This window comes from Macrobrachium rosenbergii, chromosome 41 (genome assembly GCF_040412425.1).
Source record: "Macrobrachium rosenbergii isolate ZJJX-2024 chromosome 41, ASM4041242v1, whole genome shotgun sequence".
In the NCBI taxonomy this organism is placed as follows: domain Eukaryota; kingdom Metazoa; phylum Arthropoda; class Malacostraca; order Decapoda; family Palaemonidae; genus Macrobrachium; species Macrobrachium rosenbergii.
This window is the reverse complement of record NC_089781.1, coordinates 43,855,492-43,869,857: the sequence shown is the minus strand read 5'-3', so window position 1 is coordinate 43,869,857 and position 14,366 is coordinate 43,855,492. Positions and strand designations below refer to the sequence as shown.

Below are 14,366 nucleotides of genomic sequence, written 5' to 3'. Positions count from 1 at the left end.
GCCCACCTTCATGAAAAACCAAGACCTGTTAATGAAGCATTGAACTTGAATCCTTTGTATTGCCATCCTAAAACAGATAATGCAAATTTGGACTGCTATACAACAGTCCTCTTGATATCTTCAAAACTAGACAAAACCAATCGTGATTTACACAGTTCCATTCTTCCTTTGTGGTTCATCTATAAAAGTACCATCCGACTTATGATCGATCTTGGTTCTGACCAACCGGTTGCAAGTCAAAATGGACGTAAATTGAATGGTTAAAAGTGGCCAATGTACTTTGCTATATAAAGTGCCTACATAGTACTGTACTGTAATGCAATATACAATCTTTTTACCATATTGCTATTGATATATTTCAATCATTTACATAATGTATATTATGTAGCACAAGTAGGCATCGAGTTACCACAGGGTTAAGTTCTTGCATGTATGTCGGAAGTTGATGCATCACTAATGGGAAACGTTGCCTCTCCCTTATTGTCATTTTCTCGTTCACAGAGCTGTCATTTGGTCTATTATAATTTCTATGATTTTTTTTTTTCACTGATATTGTTTTTTGTATAAACATATTACAATATTAAATAATGTAGAATAAAGAAGGATGAAATCATTTATTTATTTTGCACTTTCATCTCCTAAAGGTTACAAGCATGAAAAACATAAAAGGGAAAAATTATTCTTTTGTATGCCATTCCCTGAAACAGCGCTAGTAGAGCAATGAATGGTTTCATTTCGTTTACATTTGTATCGTACCATTTTAGTGCACGTGATACTGTAGGCAAACTTCCTATATTCATCTAAAAACTGGTTGGCAAAGCTGTTGTTACTGTTACAATGTGCTCCATGACTTTGTCATCAAAAAACTTATAAAAAAACACTCCACTTGGTTTCACTTACCATGAACAATAAATTTCACACATTTGGATGAACAAAGAGTAAAGGACGCTTCTTCGTATCGGTTACTGTCTAGTCATTTGGCAACACGGTGCTCAAATCTAAATTTGGATTTTCTTCAAAATCAGATAAATCTTATTCAGTCTATGTTAGAGGCTTCTGAGCTGCTACTTTGAGTCTCGTAGTCATCATCAGTCTCTACATTGAGTAGTGATAAGATCTCTTCAGGCAAAAGATTTTTCTTTTGCCTTAGAAAGCTCATCATGGGGGATAAATGGGATCAAAACAAAAACAAATCAATTATTTACCATTGAATGCCTGAAGCATAGCAGGAGGTAAGAGGTAGGTGTCCTCTGTTACACAGTATTTCTGTTACAAAAAATTGCCATTTATCCCTAATTTACCTCATAGTGTTACCAAATGATGTTCCTACAATTTGTATAAGAGTAAATTGTATTTCTGAACTTCATAAGTGCGGCACCAGCCTTGAAAGAGGGAGAAAGTGTTATTCCATTGAAGGCAGTGTGATATGAGAAGCAGGCGACCAGATACCCCACAGCCTAACTCCTTTTACCTACAGCCTACCATGGTTATACCATGAGTATATTTTTATACAGTAACTTTCTTATCATTCTTTACAGTTATGATTATATTTATTTGTTTTACTAAGAATTCAGTAAATTTCCCTTTTTACAGTGTTGTGTTCCCTTACCACAAATTATACTAGTGAGTATTACATCATTCATATTGTGCTGTAGACTAGACTCCTAATGTATTGTTTTTAAGAAATGTATTGAAAGAATATCATTAATCTTCTGTTTTACTGTAACCATCAACTCCCATTTCAGCTGGTAATATCACACAAACCTTGTATATGTAACTTGCCTTTCGTGTTTGTAACTTACTCCAAGTTTACGTCTAGCCTTATTGTAGCGTTTCATCATATACAGACACAATTTAGGTTTTTTTCCTTAGTCTGAACTGGGTATCATATTTATATACTTAACCCTTAAAGAACAGGCATGATCACATGAGGAACTATGACAGGTTTTGAGTGAAAGCTGGGCTAACTCTTATGAGGATTAATATTGTGTGCCATATGGTCTGGATGGAATCATCGGGAAAAATGTTCATAGCACTTCAATGGGCTATAAATGACTTATGGCAACTGTATTAGCTCAGTGCAGGAGAGAGGTAGATCAGTCAGCCTTGAGATTTCATGGGGGCACGTACTGCCTCTCCATAGCTCCAAGAAGTCTTTTATTTTGTTTTTGCTCATAAATTTACCCAAAGATTGCTGCTGATTTTAGTTCTTATCTTTTATAATAGTAGTTCAGATATAATTGTAATTTTCAAAGTAAAGTGCAAAGAAGTATTAGAAAAAACATGTATACGTCACAAAAAGGTACTGCCTTTCCCCATCTCAGTAAACCTTTCAAATATTTTACAATAAATATACTCAGAATTTGTTACTGATTTTAGTTCTTATCTGTCATAATGCTGTGTGAGCTGTAATTATAATTTTACATAATAAAACAAATTATTAGAAAAAGCATGTATAACTTTGTAAAATTAGCATATCTTAAAGAGGCCCCACACAGGGTTGAAAATAGTCACTTTCAACTTCTCGTGGACAGTACAGAAAAATGTTTATAATTTTTTTTTTTATTACGCCATGTGCATTTGCATATCTTCCTCTTTTAACTGATGTGTTTTTTCTTAAATTGGCCAACCTTAAAGTTTGCCCACTCTGAGGGTGTGCTTAATACAGTGAACACCCCGTATTCGCGAGGGATGCGTCCCACATCCCCCCCCGTGAATAGGTCAAATCCGTGAATGCTTAAAACCCATCTAAAACACTTAGAACTGCCCATTTTGATAGCTTAAACCAAGAAAAACCCTGTAAAAATGCTTATACCTGAGTATTTTAATAGTTTTATCACAAAAAATGCATTTATTCATGAAAATTATATGAAAATACAGTAATTAGTGAATTTTTCTCAAAGAAAAATACTGTGAATGGGCGAATTTTCCGCAAATGGTGGCTAGATGTGTTCCACAGAGAAACCCGCGAATGCGTGTCCGCGAACCATGAGAACGCGAATACGGGGGGTTTACTGTACTGTATATTTAGCCCATTCCTTAAGCATTAAAGTACACAGGAGAATGATTTATCAATGTTAGTATTATATTTCATTTAATTATTAACTTGCCCCATGTTTACATCTACGTTTCAAATGCTTCGATGGTAAGCCAGAGGTAACTGCACCCAAACTAAAATTTGTTTAACCTTATTTCTGTTGACTCTGATGAACATCACACCATAGTAATTCTGTACAGTATTGAAAAGTACTATTACTGACCTCTAGTTTTATCTCAACCAATTTCCATTTCACCATAATGTTACAAAACATTTTTACGATGTTTGTGTATCACGTGTGGAGCACATGCGTTTGATGTTTATGTTTTCACATTTACTCAAGTTTTTTTTTTTAAGTTGATTCTGAGAATGGTAATTAACTCAGTTTTTGCATGGAAAATGTTGTAATTTTTCACCATTTTTCTTTTATGAATTCATCAAAACTATAGACGAAATTTCTCGCTACCTTTGCTGTTGCCCGAACACTATACAAACTGAATCTTCTTTTGAACCATCCAGTGCTTGCGATGAATTCTTGTTGACAGTTATCATCTGCACGTTCCTTACGGGTCTGAAAGACTTCTAGCCTTTGCCTGGATGGTAATAGTTTTAATGTTCTTTTTCTAATTTGGTCTTCTATCCACAACGTTGATAACCGTTCCATTTCATGGGTTGACCCTTGCCTTTGCTTTGTAATTACAGTAAAGTTCATTGAAAGCAAATCTTTAAAAGTTTCATGTACGCGTTCTCGAACCTTAAGAATTGTCAACTGTTGAATGTGGAATGGAATTTCTAGATCACACACTACTGTCCTTACTTCTTTTTCCTCCTTCATACTGATTAATCACATTCAGTTTTAATTCAAAGTTGATATCCTTTCTTGCCTTTTTGGCTGGCTGAATTGTTGATGATGAAAGTGTCTTTTTTGTAAAATTACTGTGGCTTATCAAAAAACAATAAATAATAAAGAGAGAGAGAGAGAGAGAGAGAGAGAGAGAGAGAGAGAGAGAGAGAGAGAGAGAGAGAGAGAGAGAGAGAGAGAGTGTGTGTGTGTGTGTGTGTGTGTGTGTGTGTGTGCGTGTGTGTGTGCATTCATGCTTGTTAGGCAGGCCACAAGCTATCAAACATTTTTGGTCGTCCATTGTTACAGACTGTAGCTGGTGTACAATCAAATGTTAATGTGCATCTGAGAACTTTGGTGTACAGTAATTATTTTACATGGACGTATATCAAACTGTTATGTCAATCCTTCCAATCTAACCAAACATTCTTAAATTGCTTAATTGTATATCATACTGGATATACATTTGAGTGTGAGGCCTGCTTTTTTGCCAATGATCTTCCAACTAAACACACCATTCTTTCTACCTTGGCAATCGGGCTTTCACATTTCGTGATGATTGTTGACTTCATAGCTGGTGTACAATCAAATGTTAGTGTGCATCAGAGAACTTTGGTGGAACTATTTTAGACAGATGAATATCAAACTGTTAGTCATCCTTCCAATCTAGCCAAACATTCTTATATTGTTTAACTGTATGATCAAATACCATGCTGGATATACGTTTGAGTGCCAGGCCTGCTTTTTGCTGATAATCTTCCAACCAAATACTGAGCATTTTTTCCATCTCAGCAATTGGGCCTTCACATTTCTTTATGGAGTCGAAGACTTCACTATTTCTTTAATGTGCTCTTTCTCTTCAAGTATTATTGACACAGTGGAATGGGAGAGCTGAAGACTGCAAGAAATGCTGTCGGCTTTTTTTCTAACCTCCTATTGTTTAATTACTTGCATCTTCAGGTTGAGAGTAAGTGCCTTTCTTGGCTTCTTCCACAAACTCTGGTGCTAGATTCAGACTTCCTCTTAGGGGCCACGGTGAAATACAGTCACCAGTTATTGGCGATCCAGTTTTACAGCGCAGCTAGCGACGACAATAACTAGATTTTCAGTGGTGATATCCACTTATTGGTGCCGATATCGGCCTAACAGAGGCACCGATCCCTGCTTATCAGTGCCGATATTTGTTGATTTCAGGTTATCATCATGCCGTTGGGAATGGAACCTCCACTGATGAATGGGGACTGCCTGTACAGTAGAGTTAATACTGTATGATGCTGCTGATAGGGCAGGGTAACTCAAACTGATGCTGCCTGAGTGATAGAGCTCTCCTGAGATGGCTCATTGCTGAGTAACTCAGCAGTCAACTGTCATACGGCAGTGTACTCTAATACATCAGCCCACCCAACCCCACTGCCAGAAGTATGTTCGTAAGTACAGTATGAGTGGTCGGATGTCGAGCTGATCAGAAGTTGGATGCTACTTGTAGATATATAAAAGAGTTCCATGTATAAATATTTCCATTTCCACATTTGTTTCTTTTGTTAATGCCAAATATTAAAACAAAATCATTCCACAGAATTCGATATGGTCTAGGTGTTTCAGTAACATACTTTGGCAAGGAACAAGAATGTAAATACTTTCTTTGGTAAATTAAGGTACAGACCAAAACCATAAGGGCATATTATAATGTATGCTGGCTCTCTGATTATGAATTCAGGGATTTGCTTCAAGTTTTCAAGTGTTACTTCAAACATCGCTTAAAACCCTCTCCTTTCAGAACCATAAAATTCAATCTCTAAATTTATTTTAGAAAAACTGACACCATTTTTCATTATCAACTTACCAGTACTGTATATAAAGAAAATATTTGCAGTCCAAAGTATTTATCTAAAAATAAATTTTATCTAAAAATAAATTCACTGAAATTTTATATAGTCACCTCTCAGACATGAATTTTTACCTATACATTATATGAACTGATAAAGCATCAAATGATAAACATTATGGCTTACTGTATAATAACCTGAAAATTGTGGTAGGTAGAAAGCTTATTTTTTTCTGTGAAAGTATTTCATATACAAAACATACTGTGATATATAATTCCTCTTAGTGTAAGTTATTACAAATGTAAAGGGATTTTAATATTTAATCTTCATGAGTGACAAACTATTGATAAACTTTGTATGACCTAACAACTACTATCTGGAAATGGTAATTTTACCTAAGTTACCACACTCTGATGGTGTTCCCCTTATTTTGTTTCTAAGCCAAGAAAACATTCATATCTAGATAGGGTGACTGAGGTAAAATTACTGGTTTCCAACTGGAAGGGATCAGATCATACAAAGTTTTGCAATAATCCATCACTTAATACAATCAATGAACACAATTGTACACAACCTCTCTGACAAATTTTTTGGAACAGTAATACTTTAGGATGTGTTCATTTGGGCATTAAACTGTCTACAAATGCCAATAACTAATTTTCCTTGAATGAACTTGTGGCATCAATAATTTAATTCACTTAGGAAATGGAAAAATATGTTAATCTACCCTTTTTGGATTACCTAATACATGTTAGCCTTAAAGGACTTGATGTGTACAAAAAACGCGCCAATATTGCTGCCTATGTACATTGCGATTCTAACCAAAACAATAAAAACCTGAAATTTGTCATCATATGCATGTTTTGAATAGCATTACCTTCATGTAGCCTGCAAACACAGATGATGAAATAGAAGCAATTAAGAATACAGGAAAGAAATTAAAATATCATAAATATGTTTCTGACAATGCATTTGAAGTGGGAAAATGATTTTCATGACACCAACACACTATCAAACAACACAAAAAACTTATCCATATTACTATTTAGTTACAATATCAAATATCCATAAGAGCTTCAATTATATATAGCACATACAAAGAAATTATACTGAGGGTGGTATTGATTCTAGCATGCCTCACCTTATAGGAGCTGAAGGAACTGCTGTATATTGTTCATAGCAGATAGCAGAGCTTTTGGCTCAAGTCTTCAGACCAGGGCAAGTCAATACTTTATTTCTAGGGCTTGACAGTCAAGGAGGCACAGACCCTAATGGAATCTTTCATATCTTTTTTAAAAAAAACCTGCTGATTTCATTGTTCTTAAGATTACCACCATTAGTTAGTTCAACTTGCAACGTTTCCCTCTGGAGGAAGGGAAACACTGCTGCCTCAGTTATAGGACTGTCTGTCCTCATGCCCTTCAGAATATATGCCAATTTCAATCGCCCCTTTTTATCTAAGGTTTTTGAGAATATGCTCTCTGAAGTCTTTGTATGTTTGTTGAAGATAATAAACAGCTACCAGCATTAAACTCTGGATATGTAAAGGATTTGGTACTTATGATGCAATCACGGTCTGTGTAGATTTTAAAGCAGCCTTTGACCATGTGATTCATGAAGCACTTGTCCAAAAGTCAGGATTACTGTACTGGGAATTAGTGGATCTTTTATTAATATTTTAAATAAATTTTCAATAGGCAGAGCTCAAGGGGTCAGTACTGAAGGTCAGTATTGTAGCTTTAGTAATATCATTTCAGGTGTTCCTCAAGGTAGTCTTCTTTGACCTTTGCTACTAATTTTCGATAGTAGTGAAATGTGGCAAGGTCTGGAAAACAGACTGATTGCACACACCAGTGATGCAACTCTTCTAGCTGCTGTTCCTTCTCCACTCCTTAAGCCTGTGGTTGCAGAATCCCTGAATCGAGACCTGGCATTTATTCAAGAATGGAGTAGGCTTTGGAGGATGCTTTGGGGCATTAAGCTTCACCCTTCTAAAAATCAAAGTATGATAGTTAGTTGATCCAGAAGACTTTTGCCTTATATCCAGACTTACAATTGAATACTGCAGTTTTAAATGTCAATGACTTTCAAAATTGTAGATGTAACTTTTAATAAGAAATTACTTGTTGAGAAGCATATACTAATGCTTCCCGTTTCTCAAAAAGTTGGGACCGATCGTACAGAACTGTATTTGAATTTTACATATAAGTATTTTACATATAAGTATTTTAACTCTTTTCTTCTTCCTTATTTGGAGTATTCCCCTGTGTGGCCTTTGGGTGCTGACTCTCATCTCAAACTCTGAGAGAGTTTTTCCATCAGGAAAATTTATTTTGCCAACTGTTAAAGTTGATTTCTTGCACAGAAGTCAAGTGAGTTCACTGTCTGTTCCATTAATGTACTACAATGACTAACATCCTCTGCACTCTTATTCACCTAATGAATTAGCTTTTTTTCTTAAAACTTTAGAAAGACTGCAAACAGTGTGTCAATTTTTAGTATATGCCTTAATACTCCTCAATTTGCTAGGAGTTTTATCACGGCTACTACTAAAATGCAGAATAGTTTGCCTAGGGCAAGCAGCTGCGGAGTCTTCTGGTCTCCAATGCTTAAGTGAGGAGCAAATTCATTCATGCTTCCTACTGATGTCCACTAATTTCAGGAGTTTTAGTTTTATTTCCTATATCCCCTCATATTTAATTATTTATCATGTTTTCTTATAACTTTTCTCTCTTTGCAGGTTGATTTTCCTTTGAAGCCTCTGGTTTATAGTACACTGTATATTCATTAAAAGAGAAAATGTAGCAGAGTAAAGAATAGCTAAGCCACTTTACTATGTAGCCATTATGCTATACATAAAATATTGCATCTTTATTTGAACTGCAGTCTCTTTGTAAGATGGATAAACACACAAACTGTCCAAGTGAGTGGGAAAACAATACAGAGCAAGGCATAATGAGTTAGTTACCCTGGAATCAAAGACACCACAACAACATTTTTATAATAAAATAGTTTTATATATGCTTACCAAGTAATTACAAGCTATACTGTAGTCTCTAATTATAGCAACAGCTTAAATTTTGAAATTCACAGTAGTGCTTCCATTGTTTTAGAGTAGGTGGATAACCACCCACTTTTGGGGAAGAATAGGTACAATACAGCTGAGAGAGCTCAATTCCTTTGTGCCCTATGTCCATGAGAAGGGAGGAGGGAGGGCTCCGATTCTGTAATTACTTGGTAAGTATATATAAAACTTTATTTCATTTAAAAAAATAAAAGTCATTTTTATATAAGTAACTTACCAAGTAATTACATAGCTGAATCTCATATTGACAGGAGGTGGGATGCATGAACATATTCTATTCCAAAAAATTCAGTGAGATTAAGAATTTTGAAAAAGAAAAAAATAGAATTATCGATTTTTAGTTTTTAATAGTTTTGGACTGGTATGTCTAAATAAACATGTCCTGAAATTTTATTGCTAAAAAAATCTTTTAACCCTTTAACGCCGACTGGACGTATTTTACGTCGACAAAAGTTGTCTGTCGGGTGCCGAGTGGATATAAAATACGTTGACTACAAAAAAGTTTTTTTAAGTATTCGCGGAAAAATACTTATAGGCCTCGTTTGCGAAAAATTTTAAATCACACCCCTTGAGGGATGCTGGGAGTTCACGGATCACGCTGTTGTTTTGTTTACAAGTGTGACCCAGCTGCGCATGCACGAATTTCTTTCTTATCCCAAAAGAAAGCATCAGCTAACTCTGCTGAAAATCTCAGAAATTCTTTAGTCACTTTGTCGTAATTTTTGCACCATTTTCTATTAGCCGTTACATAAAGTTTTATATATGAAAATGTGTGCAATTTCATGTAGAATACAACAAAATATAACTCATGGTTGTAGCTTTTATCAATTTTGACATATTTTCATATAAATCATGATAAGTGCCAAAATTTCAACCTTCAGTCAACTTTGACTCGACCAAAATGGTCGAAAAATGCAATTGTAAGCTAAAACTCATTTTGCAACAAACGAGAAGTCTCTAGCACAATGTTTCGATTTATGGTGAATTTTTGAAAAAAACTTTTTCCTTACGTCAGCACTAACTCTGCTGAAAATCTCAGAAATTCTTTAGTCACTTTGTCATAATTTTTGCACTGTTTTCTATTAGCCGTTACATAAAGTTTTATATATGAAAATGAGTGCAATTTCATGTAGAATAATACAAAAAATAACCCATGGTTGTAGCTTTTATCAATTTTGACATATTTTCATGTAAATCACGATAAGTGCCGAAGTTTCAACCTTCGGTCAACTTTGACTCGACTGAAATGGTCGAAAAATGCAATTGTAAGCTAAAATTCTTACATTCTAGTACTATTCAATCATTTACCTTCATTTTGCAACAAACAGGAAGTCTCTAGCACAATATTTCGATTTATGGTGAATTTTTTAAAAAAACTTTTTCATTACGTCTGCGCTAACTCTGCTGAAAATCTTGTAAGAGCCTGACACCGTCTCTTCCAAACACGTGTGTGTTCGTGTGTTCGTCGTCTATCGGAGTGGACAAGACAACAAGAGCATCTTGTTTTCTTTCTCTAAAGGAACACAATTTCAACCATACAATATTTCCGTCTGTTTCTCCCTAACCATTATTGTCTTGATGTATGTAACATCACCACTACTTGCATTGCCATGCAAGCATTCTAATCATGTACTCATAATGTTCCAACGAATCTTCTGTATCAAACTGTGTGTATGTTTCTGTTTGTGAAGAAGCCAAACGTCTCGTCACTCCGATGGACGACGAACACACAAACACACACGTGTTTGGAAGAGACGGCATCAGGCTCTTACAATCTCAGAAATTCTTTGGCTCTTACAATCTCAGAAACTCTTTAGTCACTTTGTCGTAATTTTTGCACAGTTTTCTATCAGCCGTTACATAAAGTTTTATATATGAAAATGTGTGCAATTTCATGTAGAATACAACAAAAAATAACTCATGGTTGTAGCTTTTATCAATTTTGACATATTTTCATATAAATCACGATGTGCCAAAATTTTCAGCCTTCAGTCAACTCTGACTCGACCAAAATGGTTGAAAAATGCAATTGTAAGCTAAACCACTTACATTCTAGTAATATTCAATCCTTTACCTTCATTTTGCAACAAACGAGAAGTCTCTAGCACAATATTTCGATTTATGGTGAATTTTTAATAAAAACTTTTTCCTTACGTCCGCGCGCGCTAACTCTGCTGAAAATCTAATAAATTCTTTAGTCACTTTGTCGTAATTTCTGCACCATTTTATATTAATCGTTGCATAGAGTTTTATATATGAAAATGTGTGCAATTTCATGTAGAATACAACAAAAAATAACTCATGGTTGTAGCTTTTATCAGTTTTGAAATATTTTCACATAAATCACAGTAAGTGACAAAATTTCAACCTTCAGTCAGCTTTGACTCGACCAAAATGGTTGAAAAATGCAATTGTAAGCTAAAACTCTTACAAACTAGTAATATTCAATCATTTTTCTTCATTTTGCAACAAACGAGAAGTCTCTAGCACAATATTTCGATTTATGGTGAACTTTTGAAAAAACTTTTTCCTTACGCCTGCACGTAAACTCTGCTGAAAATCTCAGAATTTCGTTAGTCACTTTGTCGTAATTTTTGCACCGTTTTATATTAGTTGTTACATAAAGTTTTATATATGAAAATGTGCACAATTTCATGTACAATACAACAAAAAATAACTCATGGTTGTAGCTTTTATCAGTTTAGAAATATTTTCATATAGATCACGATAAGTGCCAAAATTTCAACCTTCGGTCAACTTTGACTCGACCGCAATGGTCGAAAAATGCAATTGTAAGCTAAAACTCTTACATTCTAGCAATATTCAACCATTTACCTTCATTTTGCAACAAATGGGAAGTCTCTAGCACAATATTTCGATTTATGGTGAATTTTTGAAACTTTTTTTATGTCCGCGCGTTACAAATTCACGCATCATTTTGTGATAATATTTTCTCTGTGTTGCTTTGAACGTTTTACAATTTGTTATAGACCGAAATCATCGCAATTTAGTGAACAATACAACGGAAAAAAATAACTCATTAGCTTTAACCGTTTTGCTCACAGTGTGATTTGTATACAATTATATATGAAATTTTTTTTTCGCTGTCATATATTCCAATATTTATATATGATAATGATATTTTTTTAATTTCTGATGGTTGCATACTAAACTTCACACAATGACAAAAGCCAAAAATGAACTCTTAATCTTAAAAACTAAGCTTGCTGTGATTTTTAAAAAAACTTTCTTTCCGCTTCAGCGCTAACTCTCAAACCCTGCCGGCATACAACAGACACTTTTGTAAATAGAGGCTCGGCGTTTAAGGGTTAAGTGGGTTTTTTTACATTTTTGCTCACCATATTTACCGGTATTTGAGTGGCATTGGGCAAAAACTGTCGCAAAATTTCTATAAGACTTTTTAAGTGGAAGTGAGAAATATACTTTACTCTCCAACTAAAATATACATTATCTACGATAAAAATTGGCTCTCTCTCTCAAAAAATATAATGTCAGAAATATGTATCTATGTATCTCGACATTACTTTGTGAGCAACACTGAGCGACAAATTGTCGTACAATGTTTGTATAACTTGCCAATTCTGGATAGTAAAAAGTGAGGAATTTACTTCAGTAACTTACTAAAACTACCCATTTTCTACAATAAGAGCTGGTTCATTCTCTAAAAAAAAAAATATCAAATCAAAGTACATGTATATCTATGTATCTCCATATTTTCAACTCGTCATAATCGTATTACAGATGTACCTTGCCAGCTAGTATACACACAATACTTTATATTTCTTGACATGTTTTAACTGCATATTTCTGAAAATATGAAATTATATAAGTAACAGATCCAAACAGAGTTTGGTTTTACCAATAAACCATCTTGATTTGCGTGTGGTTCTGGTTCAAGTGATATCCTAATGCTTTGTGACGCATTTCCTTTTCGGATTTTCTTACCGTGTAGTGCATTCATTCATGCAATTCCATTGTCATAAGCAAGAGAAGTACCACCTTTATGAGGGAGAAATTTGAACGATTGCGTCTCGTAGGTTTGTTACATGAGAGGGACGAAGCAAACGGGAATTGTCTCGCCTGGGATAGCAACAACACCAGAACGCCCATATCTAGGTAAGGGATTTGTCTAGTGATTACTATTTTTCGTAATATTATAATAATTATATAAGATCACAAAGTTTGATTTTATTGCAGTGAGTTGTTGTCTGACTCGTGACTTATGTAGGCTTGGTTGTTCAACGTTTGTTTACTTTATCCTCGCAGTTATTTGTTTATTTGCCTCTCCAATATCTGAATGGAAAACTTGTACAATGTGAGAGTGCATAGGTTATGTAGAAAACTTATAGAGACAGCATATATTTTTGTAGGTTATGAAGAAAACTTCAGGGCGAGTGTTAGACGATGAGAACAAACCTTTCCTAGAATAGTATGTCCTGGCCTAACCTCATTAGGGGATTTCATTTTTATATTTTATGAAAACAATTTGCACTGATAAATATACTGTACACACACACACACACACACACACACACATATATATATTATATATATATATATATATATATATATATATATATATATATATATATATATATATATATATATATATATATATATATATATATATATATATATATATATATATATATATATATGAATATCTTTATCTTTTACAATAATACAACAGGATAATATGAAGATAAAAAGGGGCATATAAAACACTATTTGAACATTGCAACCATATATTTCCAGTACTTCCTTCTGTGCCCTGTTCAATGATAAAATACGGGGATATGATGTGTTACAGGAGTACATATACTGTCACACCTACATATGCTTTGCATATATACTCTTGTAACACATCATGTGTCCACATTTTACCAGTGAACATGGGCACAGAAGGAAATGCTCAAAATATATGGCTGCAATATTTAAATAGTGTTTTATGGGTCTCTCTCTCTCTCTCTCTCTCTCTCTCTCTCTCTCTCTCTCTCTCTCTCTCTATATATATATATATATATATATATATATATATATATATATATATATATATATATATATATATATATATATATGTATACATTATATTCTCTCTCTCTCTATCTCTATCTCTCTCTCTCTCTCTCTCTCTCTCTCTCTCTCTCTCTCTCTCTATATATATATATATATATATATATATATATATATATATATATATATATATATATATATATATATATATATACACAGTCTGCGCTGAAAGTCTTTTCACGTTTAGGGGTTGCAAAAAACTTTCGGCGTTTTAAGGCATCCTCCATATCAGTCACAGAAAATTACCGAGACAAAAACTGACTAATTGCCACCTTTCACTGTTTCCACTGTGTCCTTGACTGAGGAAATAAATTCAAATAATAATGGGTTAGTAGCTCATTGGCCATGGTGTTTTGCTGCTTGCGCTCCTGTCAGGACTTGTTTTTCTCCCGGTGTTGCCCTCGTGTTGCCATCTCGTGTGCCTTTATGCATAATGGTGGGTAGTTATACTTCTAGGGATGATCGTGTAAGGGTCATTCAATG

General features: G+C 34.2%; 1 protein-coding gene across 2 annotated transcripts in view; it reads right to left on the bottom strand.

Annotated features, from left to right (window-relative positions):
• The window catches only part of Ptp69D (Protein tyrosine phosphatase 69D), a 752,166-nt gene that overhangs the window by 203,640 nt on the left and 534,160 nt on the right, over positions 1 to 14,366 (bottom strand). The gene's annotated exons all lie outside the window — the stretch shown is intronic.